Source organism: Rhinoderma darwinii, chromosome 5 (genome assembly GCF_050947455.1).
Source record: "Rhinoderma darwinii isolate aRhiDar2 chromosome 5, aRhiDar2.hap1, whole genome shotgun sequence".
Lineage (NCBI taxonomy): Eukaryota > Metazoa > Chordata > Amphibia > Anura > Rhinodermatidae > Rhinoderma > Rhinoderma darwinii.
Genome location: NC_134691.1, coordinates 267,866,647 through 267,879,265, shown reverse-complemented (window position 1 = coordinate 267,879,265; position 12,619 = coordinate 267,866,647). Strand labels below are relative to the sequence as shown.

At 40.8% G+C, this 12,619-nt stretch overlaps 1 protein-coding gene across 1 annotated transcript in view; it reads right to left on the bottom strand.

The window, feature by feature from the left end:
• Window positions 1-12,619, bottom strand: part of CPNE4 (copine 4) — a 434,578-nt gene that overhangs the window by 340,892 nt on the left and 81,067 nt on the right. The window lies entirely within an intron of this gene.

The following is a 12,619-nucleotide window of genomic DNA, read 5'->3' as shown; positions in this document are numbered from 1 at the left end:
ACCGTTAGTAAAGTAAGAATGAGATACTAATTATTAATAATCTATGATCTTTCAATCATAGGATTGCTTCAAAACCACCGGCCGGAAGAAGACAAAATAAAGAGGACTTTAGGACATCAGCTCTGGGGAAAAAACGTCCCAGCGCAAAATATATTTTAGACCAATGGAAGAAGAAATAAGAATCTTAAAAACATGGACTTTTAATGGACATTAAAATGCACAGAGAACAATAGCACTTTTATTTGTTGGGTTCTGGGATGTTTGGATGTATTCAATAAATGTATATATTTTTTAATCTTCATAAAAACTGTGTGTTGCCGCTGAGCGAGATGTTTTGCGATCATGAAAAACGTTATATGTTCGTGAGTTATGTAAACAGCGTAACTGGCTGAGTTTTTCATTAGAACTAAATTGTAAGCGTGTGTAAAAATAGCCGTCGCTCACAAGGCTTTTGTGGTCCAAGCGCGCGTCACAGAACCCTGAATATTTTTAGGCTAGGTGAGAGTGTCCATGGCTACATGTCTAACAAATATTAGATATATGGAACAGTTCGTTTTTAAGATATTAATTTTTTTCCTAAACATAAATTGAAGCCGTGTGCAGAAACAGGCGTCGCTAACGAGGATTTTCCTTGCTACCTGCGCGATGTACCATCACGAGTCTTGGCATATATACTCAGGAGATGGTGACGTATACAGCTTCGGCGCTCGTAACTCCACATTAAACGGTTACGGAAAAAAATTGGTAAACCTATCCATATTAAGCTCTAAATATGGAAATTCCGCCATGTTAATGGGGCAAAAGAAAAGTCTCCTTTTAGAAAAGACGACCGAGTCAGGTGTCGTATTGTTCGGCTTTGCAAGGCGAACAAATAGATGCCTCGGTTGATTCTATCAGACCCGCGGTTCGTTGCTGGTTGTGAAATGCTCTGAGACAGCATTGTGGAAAATGATTATTTATACCCATTTTAGTAAAAAAGGCCTAAATAGTTTGCCCGCTGCGCGGGCTATATCTGTCCTGCTCGCCTGGGTTTTTATATGGGTGGTCAGAGTGTCAAAGGCTAGATGTGTATGAACAATTAGGCCTTTTGCACTACTAGTATTTATAATATCATTTAGTTATTAAAAATCAAATCGTAAATTACGAACTGTGTGCGTTAAACAGGAGCAGCTAAAGAGGCTTTTGGGGCCTAAAAATACGACGCAGAACCCTGAATTTTTTTAGGCTAGGTCAGAGTGTCAAGGGCTACATGTCTAACAAATATTAGTTATATGCAACAGCTAGTTTTCAAGATATTAATTTTTTTATAAAAATAAATTGAAGCCGTGTTTAGAAACAGGCGTTGCTAACGAGAATTGACCTTGCTAACCGCGTGACGTATCGTCACGAGTCTTGGTGTACATACTCAGGAGATGGTGACGTATAATAGCTTCGGGGCTCATAACTCTACATTGAGCAGTTACGGAAAAAAATTGGAAAACCTATCCATATTAAGCTCTTAATATGGAAATTCCGCCATGTTTATGGGGCAAAAGAGGAGTCCCCTTTCAGAAAAGACAACCGATTCAGGTGTCGTATTGTTCGGCTTTGCAAGGCGAACGAATGGATGCCTCGGTTGATTCTATCAGACCCGCGGTTCGTTGCTGGTTGTGAAATGCTCTGGGACAGCATTATGGAAAATTATTATTTATACCCATTTTAGTGAAAAAGGCCTAAATTTTTGACCCGCTGCGCGGGCTACATCTGTCCTGCTGGCCTAAGATTTTATATGGTAGGTCAGAGTGTCAAAGGCTAGATGTGTATGAAAAATTAGGCCTTTTGCACTACTATTATCTATAATATTGTTCATTTATTAGAATTAAATAGTAAATTACGCACTCTGTGCGTTAAACAGGAGCAGCTAAAGAGGCTTTTGGGGCCCCTAAAACTGCGACGCAGACCCTTGAAATTTTTTAGGGTAGGTCATAGTGTCAACTGCTACAGGTGTGAGAAGTTTGATGGCTTTGAGGCGGTTCGCTTTTAAGATATTATTTTTTTTATTAGAACTACATTGTAAACGTGTGTAAAAATAGCCGTCGCTCACAAGGCTTTTGTGGTCCAAGCGCGCGTCACAGAACCCTGAATTTTTTTAGGCTAGGTCAGAGTGTCAAGGGCTACATGTCTAACAAATATTAGTTATATGCAACAGCTAGTTTTCAAGATATTAATTTTTTTATAAAAATAAATTGAAGCAGTGTTTAGAAACAGGCGTCGCTAACGAGAAGTGACCTTGCTAACCGCGCGACGTATCATCACGAGTCTTGGCGTACATACTCAGGAGATGGTGACGTATAACAGCTTCGGGGCTCATAACTCTACATTGAGCGGTTACGGAAAAAAATTGGAAAACCTATCCATATTAAACTCTTAATATGGAAATTCCGCCATGTTTATGGGGCAAAAGAGGAGTCCCCTTTTAGAAAAGACGACCGAGTCAGGTGTTGTATTGTTCGGCTTTGCAAGGCGAACAAATGGACGCCTCGGTTGATTCTATCAGACCCGCGGTTCGTTGCTGGTTGTGAAATGCTCTGGGACAGCATTGTGGAAAATGATTATTTATACCCATTTTAGTGAAAAAGGCCTACATTGTTGGGCCGCTGCGCGGGCTACATCTGTCCTACTGGCGTGAGTTTTTATATGGTAGGTCAGAGCGTCAAAGTCTAGATGTGTATGAAAAATTAGGCCTTTTGCACCACTAGTATCTATAATATTGTTCATTTATTAGAATTAAATCGTAAATTACGCACTCTGTGCGTTAAACAGGAGCGGCAAAAGAGACTTTTGGGGCCTAAAACTGCGACGCAGAACCTTGAAATTTTTTAGGGTAGGTCATAGTGTCAACTGCTACAGGTGTGAGAAGTTTGATGGCTTTGAGGCGGTTCACGTTTAAGATATTATTTTTTTTATTAAAACTACATTGTAAACGTGTGTAAAAATAGCCATCGCTCACAAGGCTTTTGTGGTCCAAGCGCGCGTCACAGAACCCTAAATTTTTTTAGGCTAGGTCAGAGTGTCAAGGGCTACATGTCTAACAAATATTAGTTATATCCAACAGCTAGTTTTCAAGATATTAATTTTTTTATAAAAATAAATTGAAGCCATGTTTAGAAACAGGCGTCGCTAACGAGAATTTACCTCGCTAACCGCGCGACGTATCGTCACGAGTCTTGGCGTAGCTACTCAGGAGATGGTGACATATAACAGCTTCGGGGCTCGTAACTCTACATTGAGGGGTTACGGAAAAAAATTGGAAAATCTATCCATATTAAGCTCCTATTATGGAAATTCCACCATGTTTATGGGGCAAAAGAGGAGTCCCCTTTCAGAAAAGACGACTGAGTCAGGTGTCGTATTGTTCGGCTTTGCAAGGCGAACGAATGGACACCTCGGTTGATTCTATCAGACCCGCGGTTTGTTGCTGGTTGTGAAATGCTCTGGGACAGCATTGTGGAAAATGATTATTTATACCCATTTTAGTGAAAAAGGCCTACATTTTTGGCCCGCTGCGCGGGCTACATCTGTCCTGCTGGCCTGAGTTTTTATAGGGTAGGTCAGAGTGTCAAAGGCTAGATGTGTATGAAAAATTAGGCCTTTTGCACCACTAGTATCTATAATATTGTTCATTTATTCAAATTAAATCGTAAATTACGCACTCTGTGCGTTAAATAGGAGCAGCTAAAGAGGCTTTTGGGGCCTAAAACTGCGACGCAGACCCTTGAAATTTTTTAGGGTAGGTCATAGTGTCAACTGCTACAGGTGTAAGAAGTTTGATGGCTTTGAGGCGGTTCGTGTTTAAGATATTATTTTTTTTATTTAAACTACATTGTAAACGTGTGTAAAAATAGCCGTCGCTCACAAGGCTTTTGTGGTCCAAGCGCGCGTCTCAGTACCCTGATTTTTTTTAGGCTATGTCAGAGTGTCAAGGGCTACATGTCTAATAAATATTAGTTATATCCAACAGCTAGTTTTCAAGATATTAATGTTTTTATAAAAATAAATTGAAGCCGTGTTTAGAAACAGGCGTCGCTAACGAGAAATTACCTCGCTAATGGCGCGACGTATCGTCACGAGTCTTGGCATACATACTCAGGAGATGGTGACGTATAATAGCTTTGGGGCTCATAACTCTACATTCAGCGGTTATGGAAAAAAATTGGAAAACCTATCCATATTAAGATCCTATTATGGAAATTCCACCATGTTTATGGGGCAAAAGAGGAGTCCCCTTTCAGAAAAGACGACCGAGTCAGGTGTCGTATTGTTCGGCTTTGCAAGGCGAACAAATGGACACCTCGGTTGATTCTATCAGACCCGCGGTTCGTTGCTGGTTGTGAAATGCTCTGGGACAGCATTGTGGAAAATGATTATTTATACCCATTTTAGTGAAAAAGGCCTACATTTTTGGCCCGCTGCGCGGGCTACATCTGTCCTGCTGGCCTGAGTTTTTATAGGGTAGGTCAGAGTGTCAAAGGCTAGATGTGTATGAAAAATTAGGCCTTTTGCACTACTAGTATCTATAATATTGTTCATTTATTCAAATTAAATCGTAAATTACGCACTCTGTGCGTTAAACAGGAGCAGCTAAAGAGGCTTTTGGGGCCTAAAACTGCGACGCAGACCCTTGAAATTTTTTAGGGTAGGTCATAGTGTCAACTGCTACAGGTGTGAGAAGTTTGATGGCTTTGAGGCGGTTCGCGTTTAAGATATTATTTTTTTAATTAAAACTACATTGTAAACGTGTGTAAAAATAGCCATCGCTCACAAGGCTTTTGTGGTCCAAGCGCACGTCTCAGAACCCTGAATTTTTTGAGGCTACGTCAGAGTGTCAAGGGCTACATGTCTAATAAATATTAGTTATATCCAACAGCTAGTTTTCAAGATATTAATTTTTTTATAAAAATAAATTGAAGCCGTGTTTAGAAACAGGCGTCGCTAACGAGAAATTACCTCGCTAACGGCGCGACGTATCGTCACGAGTCTTGGCATACATACTCAGGAGATGGTGACGTATAATAGCTTTGGGGCTCATAACTCTACATTCAGCGGTTATGGAAAAAAATTGGAAAACCTATCCATATTAAGCTCCTATTATGGAAATTCCGCCATGTTTATGGGGCAAAAGAGGAGTCCCCTTTCAGAAAAGACGACCGAGTCAGGTGTCGTATTGTTCGGCTTTGCAAGGCGAACGAATGGACGCCTCGGTTGATTCTATCAGACCCGCGGTTCGTTGCTGGTTGTGAAATGCTCTGGGACAGCATTGTGGAAAATGATTATTTATACCCATTTTAGTGAAAAAGGCCTACATTTTTGGCCCGCTGCGCGGGCTACATCTGTCCTGCTGGCCTGGGTTTTTATATGGTAGGTCAGAGTGTCAAAGGCTAGATGTGTATGAAAAATTAGGCCTTTTGCACTACTAGTATCTATAATATTGTTCATTTATTCAAATTAAAACGTAAATTACGCACTCTGTGCGTTAAACAGGAGCAGCTAAAGAGGCTTTTGGGGTCTAAAACTGTGACGCAGACCCTTGAAATTTTTTAGGGTAGGTCACAGTGTCAACTGCTACAGGTGTGAGAAGTTTGATGGCTTTGAGGCGGTTCGCGTTTAAGATATTATTTTTTTTATTAAAACTACATTGTAAACGTGTGTAAAAATAACCGTCGCTCACAAGGCTTTTGTGGTCCAAGCGCGCGTCTCAGAACGCTGAATTTTTTTAGGCTAGGTCAGAGTGTCAAGGGCTACATGTTTAACAAATATTAGTTATATGCAACAGTTAGTTTTCAAGATATTAATTTTTTTATAAAAACAAATTTAAGCCGTGTGTAGAAACAGGCGTGGCTAACTAGAATTTTCCTCGCTAACCGCGCGACGTATCATCACGATTCTTGGCGTACATACTCAGATGATGGTGACGTATAATAGCTTTGGGGCTCGTAAATCCACATTGAGCGGTTACGGAAAAAAATTGGTAAACCTATCCATATTAAGCTCTTAATATGGAAATTCCGCCATGTTTATGGGGCAAAAGAGGAGTCCCCTTTCAGAAAAGACGACCAAGTCAGGTGTCGTATTGTTCGGCTTTGCAAGGCGAACGAATGGACGCCTTGGTTGATTCTATTAGATTTGCGGTTCGTTGCTGGTTGTGAAATGCTCTGGGACAGTATTGTGGAAAATGATTATTTATACCCATTTTCTTGAAAAAGGCCTACATTTTTGGCCCGCTGCGCGGGCTACATCTGTCCTACTAGCCTGAGTTTTTATATAGTAGGTCAGAGTGACAAAGGCTAGATGTGTATGAAAAATTAAGCCTTTTGCACTACCAGTATCTATAATATTGTTCATTTATTAGAATTAAATCGTAAATTACGCACTCTGTGCATAAAACAGGAGCAGCTAAAGAGGCTTTTGGAGCCTAAAAATGCGACGCAGACCCTTGAAATTTTTTAGGGTAGGTCAGAGTGTCAACTGCTACAGGTGTCAGAAGTTTGATGGCTTTGTGGTGGTGCACTTTTAAGACATTATTTTTTCAATAGAACTAAATTTTAAACGTGTGTAAAAATAGCCATCGCTCACAATGCTTTTGTGGTCCAAGCGCGCGTCTCAGAACCCTGAATTTTTTTAGGCTACGTCAGAGTGTCAAGGGCTACATGTCTAATAAATATTAGTTATATCCAACAGCTAGTTTTCAAGATATTAATTTTTTTATAAAAATAAATTGAAGCCGTGTTTAGAAACAGGCGTCGCTAACGAGAAATTACCTCGCTAACGGCGCGACGTATCGTCACGAGTCTTGGCATACATACTCAGGAGATGGTGACGTATAATAGCTTTGGGGCTCATAACTCTACATTCAGCGGTTATGGAAAAAAATTGGAAAACCTATCCATATTAAGCTCCTATTATGGAAATTCCGCCATGTTTATGGGGCAAAAGAGGAGTCCCCTTTCAGAAAAGACGACCGAGTCAGGTGTCGTATTGTTCGGCTTTGCAAGGCGAACGAATGGACACCTCGGTTGATTCTATCAGACCCGCGGTTCTTTGCTGGTTGTGAAATGCTCTGGGACAGCATTGTGGAAAATGATTATTTATACCCATTTTAGTGAAAAAGGCCTAAATTTTTGGCCCACTGCGCGGGCTACATCTGTCCTGCTGGCCTGAGTTTTTATAGGGTAGGTCAGAGTGTCAAAGGCTAGATGTGTATGAAAAATTAGGCCTTTTGCACCACTAGTATCTATAATATTGTTCATTTATTCAAATTAAATCGTAAATTACGCACTCTGTGCGTTAAATAGGAGCAGCTAAAGAGGCTTTTGGGGCCTAAAACTGCGACGCAGACCCTTGACATTTTTTAGGGTAGGTCATAGTGTCAACTGCTACAGGTGTGAGAAGTTTGATGGCTTTGAGGCGGTTCGCGTTTAAGATATTAATTTTTTTATTAAAACTACATTGTAAACGTGTGTAAAAATAGCCGTCGCTCACAAGGCTTTTGTGGTCAAAGCGCGCGTCTCAGAACCCTGAATTTTTTTAGGCTACGTCAGAGTGTCAAGGGCTACATGTCTAATAAATATTAGTTATATCCAACAGCTAGTTTTCAAGATATTAATTTTTTTATAAAAATAAATTGAAGCCGTGTTTAGAAACAGGCGTGGCTAACGAGAAATTACCTCTGTAACGGCGCGACGTATCGTCACGAGTCTTGGCATACATACTCAGGAGATGGTGACGTATAATAGCTTTGGGGCTCATAACTCTACATTCAGCGGTTATGGAAAAAAATTGGAAAACCTATCCATATTAAGCTCCTATTATGGAAATTCCGCCATGTTTATGGGGCAAAAGAGGAGTCCCCTTTCAGAAAAGACGACCGAGTCAGGTGTCGTATTGTTCGGCTTTGCAAGGCGAACGAATGGACACCTCGGTTGATTCTATCAGACCCGCGGTTCGTTGCTGGTTGTGAAATGCTCTGGGACAGCATTGTGGAAAATGATTATTTATACCCATTTTAGTGAAAAAGGCCTACATTTTTGGCCCGCTGCGCGGGCTACATCTGTCCTGCTGGCCTGAGTTTTTATAGGGTAGGTCAGAGTGTCAAAGGCTAGATGTGTATGAAAAATTAGGCCTTTTGCACTACTAGTATCTATAATATTGTTCATTTATTCAAATTAAATCGTAAATTACGCACTCTGTGCGTTAAACAGGAGCAGCTAAAGAGGCTTTTGGGGCCTTAAACTGCGACGCAGACCCTTGAAATTTTTTAGGGTAGGTCATACTGTCAACTGCTACAGGTGTGAGAAGTTTGATGGCTTTGAGGCGGTTCGCGTTTAAGATATTAATTTTTTTATTAAAACTACATTGTAAACGTGTGTAAAAATAGCCGTCGCTCACAAGGCTTTTGTGGTCAAAGCGCGCGTCTCAGAACCCTGAATTTTTTTAGGCTACGTCAGAGTGTCAAGGGCTACATGTCTAATAAATATTAGTTATATCCAACAGCTAGTTTTCAAGATATTAATTTTTTTATAAAAATAAATTGAAGCCGTGTTTAGAAACAGGCGTGGCTAACGAGAAATTACCTCTGTAACGGCGCGACGTATCGTCACGAGTCTTGGCATACATACTCAGGAGATGGTGACGTATAATAGCTTTGGGGCTCATAACTCTACATTCAGCGGTTATGGAAAAAAATTGGAAAACCTATCCATATTAAGCTCCTATTATGGAAATTCCGCCATGTTTATGGGGCAAAAGAGGAGTCCCCTTTCAGAAAAGACGACCGAGTCAGGTGTCGTATTGTTCGGCTTTGCAAGGCGAACGAATGGACACCTCGGTTGATTCTATCAGACCCGCGGTTCGTTGCTGGTTGTGAAATGCTCTGGGACAGCATTGTGGAAAATGATTATTTATACCCATTTTAGTGAAAAAGGCCTACATTTTTGGCCCGCTGCGCGGGCTACATCTGTCCTGCTGGCCTGAGTTTTTATAGGGTAGGTCAGAGTGTCAAAGGCTAGATGTGTATGAAAAATTAGGCCTTTTGCACTACTAGTATCTATAATATTGTTCATTTATTCAAATTAAATCGTAAATTACGCACTCTGTGCGTTAAACAGGAGCAGCTAAAGAGGCTTTTGGGGCCTTAAACTGCGACGCAGACCCTTGAAATTTTTTAGGGTAGGTCATACTGTCAACTGCTACAGGTGTGAGAAGTTTGATGGCTTTGAGGCGGTTCGCGTTTAAGATATTAATTTTTTTATTAAAACTACATTGTAAACGTGTGTAAAAATAGCCGTCGCTCACAAGGCTTTTGTGGTCAAAGCGCGCGTCTCAGAACCCTGAATTTTTTTAGGCTACGTCAGAGTGTCAAGGGCTACATGTCTAACAAATATTAGTTATATCCAACAGCTAGTTTTCAAGATATTAATTTTTTTATAAAAATAAATTGAAGCCGTGTTTAGAAACAGGCGTCGCTAACGAGAAATTACCTCGCTAATGGCGCGACGTATCATCACGAGTCTTGGCATACATACTCAGGAGATGGTGACGTATAATAGCTTCGGGGCTCATAACTCTACATTTAGCGGTTACGGAAAAAAATTGGAAAACCTATCCATATTAAGCTCCTATTATGGAAATTCCGCCATGTTTATGGGGCAAAAGAGGAGTCCCCTTTCAGAAAAGACGACCGAGTCAGGTGTCGTATTGTTCGGCTTTGCAAGGCGAACGAATAGACGCCTCGGTTGATTCTATCAGACCCGCGGTTCGTTGCTGGTTGTGAAATGCTCTGGGACAGCATTGTGGAAAATGATTATTTATACCCATTTTAGTGAAAAAGGCCTACATTTTTGGCCCGCTGCGCGGGCTACATCTGTCCTGCTGGCCTGGGTTTTTATATGGTAGGTCAGAGTGTCAAAGGCTAGATGTGTATGAAAAATTAGGCCTTTTGCACTACTAGTATCTATAATATTGTTCATTTATTCAAATTAAAACGTAAATTACGCACTCTGTGCGTTAAATAGGAGCAGCTAAAGAGGCTTTTGGGGCCTAAAACTGCGACGCAGACCCTTGAAATTTTTTAGGGTAGGTCACAGTGTCAACTGCTACAGGTGTGAGAAGTTTGATGGCTTTGAGGCGGTTCGCGTTTAAGATATTTTTTTTTTTATTAAAACTACATTGTAAACGTGTGTAAAAATAGCCGTCGCTCACAAGGCTTTTGTGGTCAAAGCGCGCGTCTCAGAACCCTGAATTTTTTTAGGCTACGTCAGAGTGTCAAGGGCTACATGTCTAATAAATATTAGTTATATGCAACAGTTAGTTTTCAAGATATTAATTTTTTTATAAAAATTAATTGAAGCCGTGTTTAGAAACAGGCGTCGCTAACGAGAAATTACCTCTGTAACGGCGCGACGTATCGTCACGAGTCTTGGCATACATACTCAGGAGATGGTGACGTATAATAGCTTTGGGGCTCATAACTCTACATTCAGCGGTTATGGAAAAAAATTGGAAAACCTATCCATATTAAGCTCCTATTATGGAAATTCCGCCATGTTTATGGGGCAAAAGAGGAGTCCCCTTTCAGAAAAGACGACCGAGTCAGGTGTCGTATTGTTCGGCTTTGCAAGGCGAACGAATGGACACCTCGGTTGATTCTATCAGACCCGCGGTTCGTTGCTGGTTGTGAAATGCTCTGGGACAGCATTGTGGAAAATGATTATTTATACCCATTTTAGTGAAAAAGGCCTACATTTTTGGCCCGCTGCGCGGGCTACATCTGTCCTGCTGGCCTGAGTTTTTATAGGGTAGGTCAGAGTGTCAAAGGCTAGATGTGTATGAAAAATTAGGCCTTTTGCACTACTAGTATCTATAATATTGTTCATTTATTCAAATTAAATCGTAAATTACGCACTCTGTGCGTTAAACAGGAGCAGCTAAAGAGGCTTTTGGGGCCTTAAACTGCGACGCAGACCCTTGAAATTTTTTAGGGTAGGTCATACTGTCAACTGCTACAGGTGTGAGAAGTTTGATGGCTTTGAGGCGGTTCGCGTTTAAGATATTAATTTTTTTATTAAAACTACATTGTAAACGTGTGTAAAAATAGCCGTCGCTCACAAGGCTTTTGTGGTCAAAGCGCGCGTCTCAGAACCCTGAATTTTTTTAGGCTACGTCAGAGTGTCAAGGGCTACATGTCTAACAAATATTAGTTATATCCAACAGCTAGTTTTCAAGATATTAATTTTTTTATAAAAATAAATTGAAGCCGTGTTTAGAAACAGGCGTCGCTAACGAGAAATTACCTCGCTAATGGCGCGACGTATCATCACGAGTCTTGGCATACATACTCAGGAGATGGTGACGTATAATAGCTTCGGGGCTCATAACTCTACATTTAGCGGTTACGGAAAAAAATTGGAAAACCTATCCATATTAAGCTCCTATTATGGAAATTCCGCCATGTTTATGGGGCAAAAGAGGAGTCCCCTTTCAGAAAAGACGACCGAGTCAGGTGTCGTATTGTTCGGCTTTGCAAGGCGAACGAATAGACGCCTCGGTTGATAATATCAGACCCGCGGTTCGTTGCTGGTTGTGAAATGCTCTGGGACAGCATTGTGGAAAATGATTATTTATACCCATTTTAGTGAAAAAGGCCTACATTTTTGGCCCGCTGCGCGGGCTACATCTGTCCTGCTGGCCTGGGTTTTTATATGGTAGGTCAGAGTGTCAAAGGCTAGATGTGTATGAAAAATTAGGCCTTTTGCACTACTAGTATCTATAATATTGTTCATTTATTCAAATTAAAACGTAAATTACGCACTCTGTGCGTTAAACAGGAGCAGCTAAAGAGGCTTTTGGGGCCTAAAACTGCGACGCAGACCCTTGAAATTTTTTAGGGTAGGTCACAGTGTCAACTGCTACAGGTGTGAGAAGTTTGATGGCTTTGAGGCGGTTCGCGTTTAAGATATTTTTTTTTTTATTAAAACTACATTGTAAACGTGTGTAAAAATAGCCGTCGCTCACAAGGCTTTTGTGGTCCAAGCGCGCGTCTCAGAACGCTGAATTTTTTTAGGCTAGGTCAGAGTGTCAAGGGCTACATGTTTAACAAATATTAGTTATATGCAACAGTTAGTTTTCAAGATATTAATTTTTTTATAAAAACAAATTTAAGCCGTGTGTAGAAACAGGCGTGGCTAACGAGAATTTTCCTCGCTAACCGCGCGACGTATCGTCACGATTCTTGGCGTACATACTCAGATGATGGTGACGTATAATAGCTTTGGGGCTCGTAAATCCACATTGAGCGGTTACGGAAAAAAATTGGTAAACCTATCCATATTAAGCTCTTAATATGGAAATTCCGCCATGTTTATGGGGCAAAAGAGGAGTCCCCTTTCAGAAAAGACGACCAAGTCAGGTGTCGTATTGTTCGGCTTTGCAAGGCGAACGAATGGACGCCTTAGTTGATTCTATTAGACTTGCGGTTCGTTGCTGGTTGTGAAATGCTCTGGGACAGTATTGTGGAAAATGATTATTTATACCCATTTTAGTGAAAAAGGCCTACATTTTTGGCCCGCTGCGCGGGCTACATCTG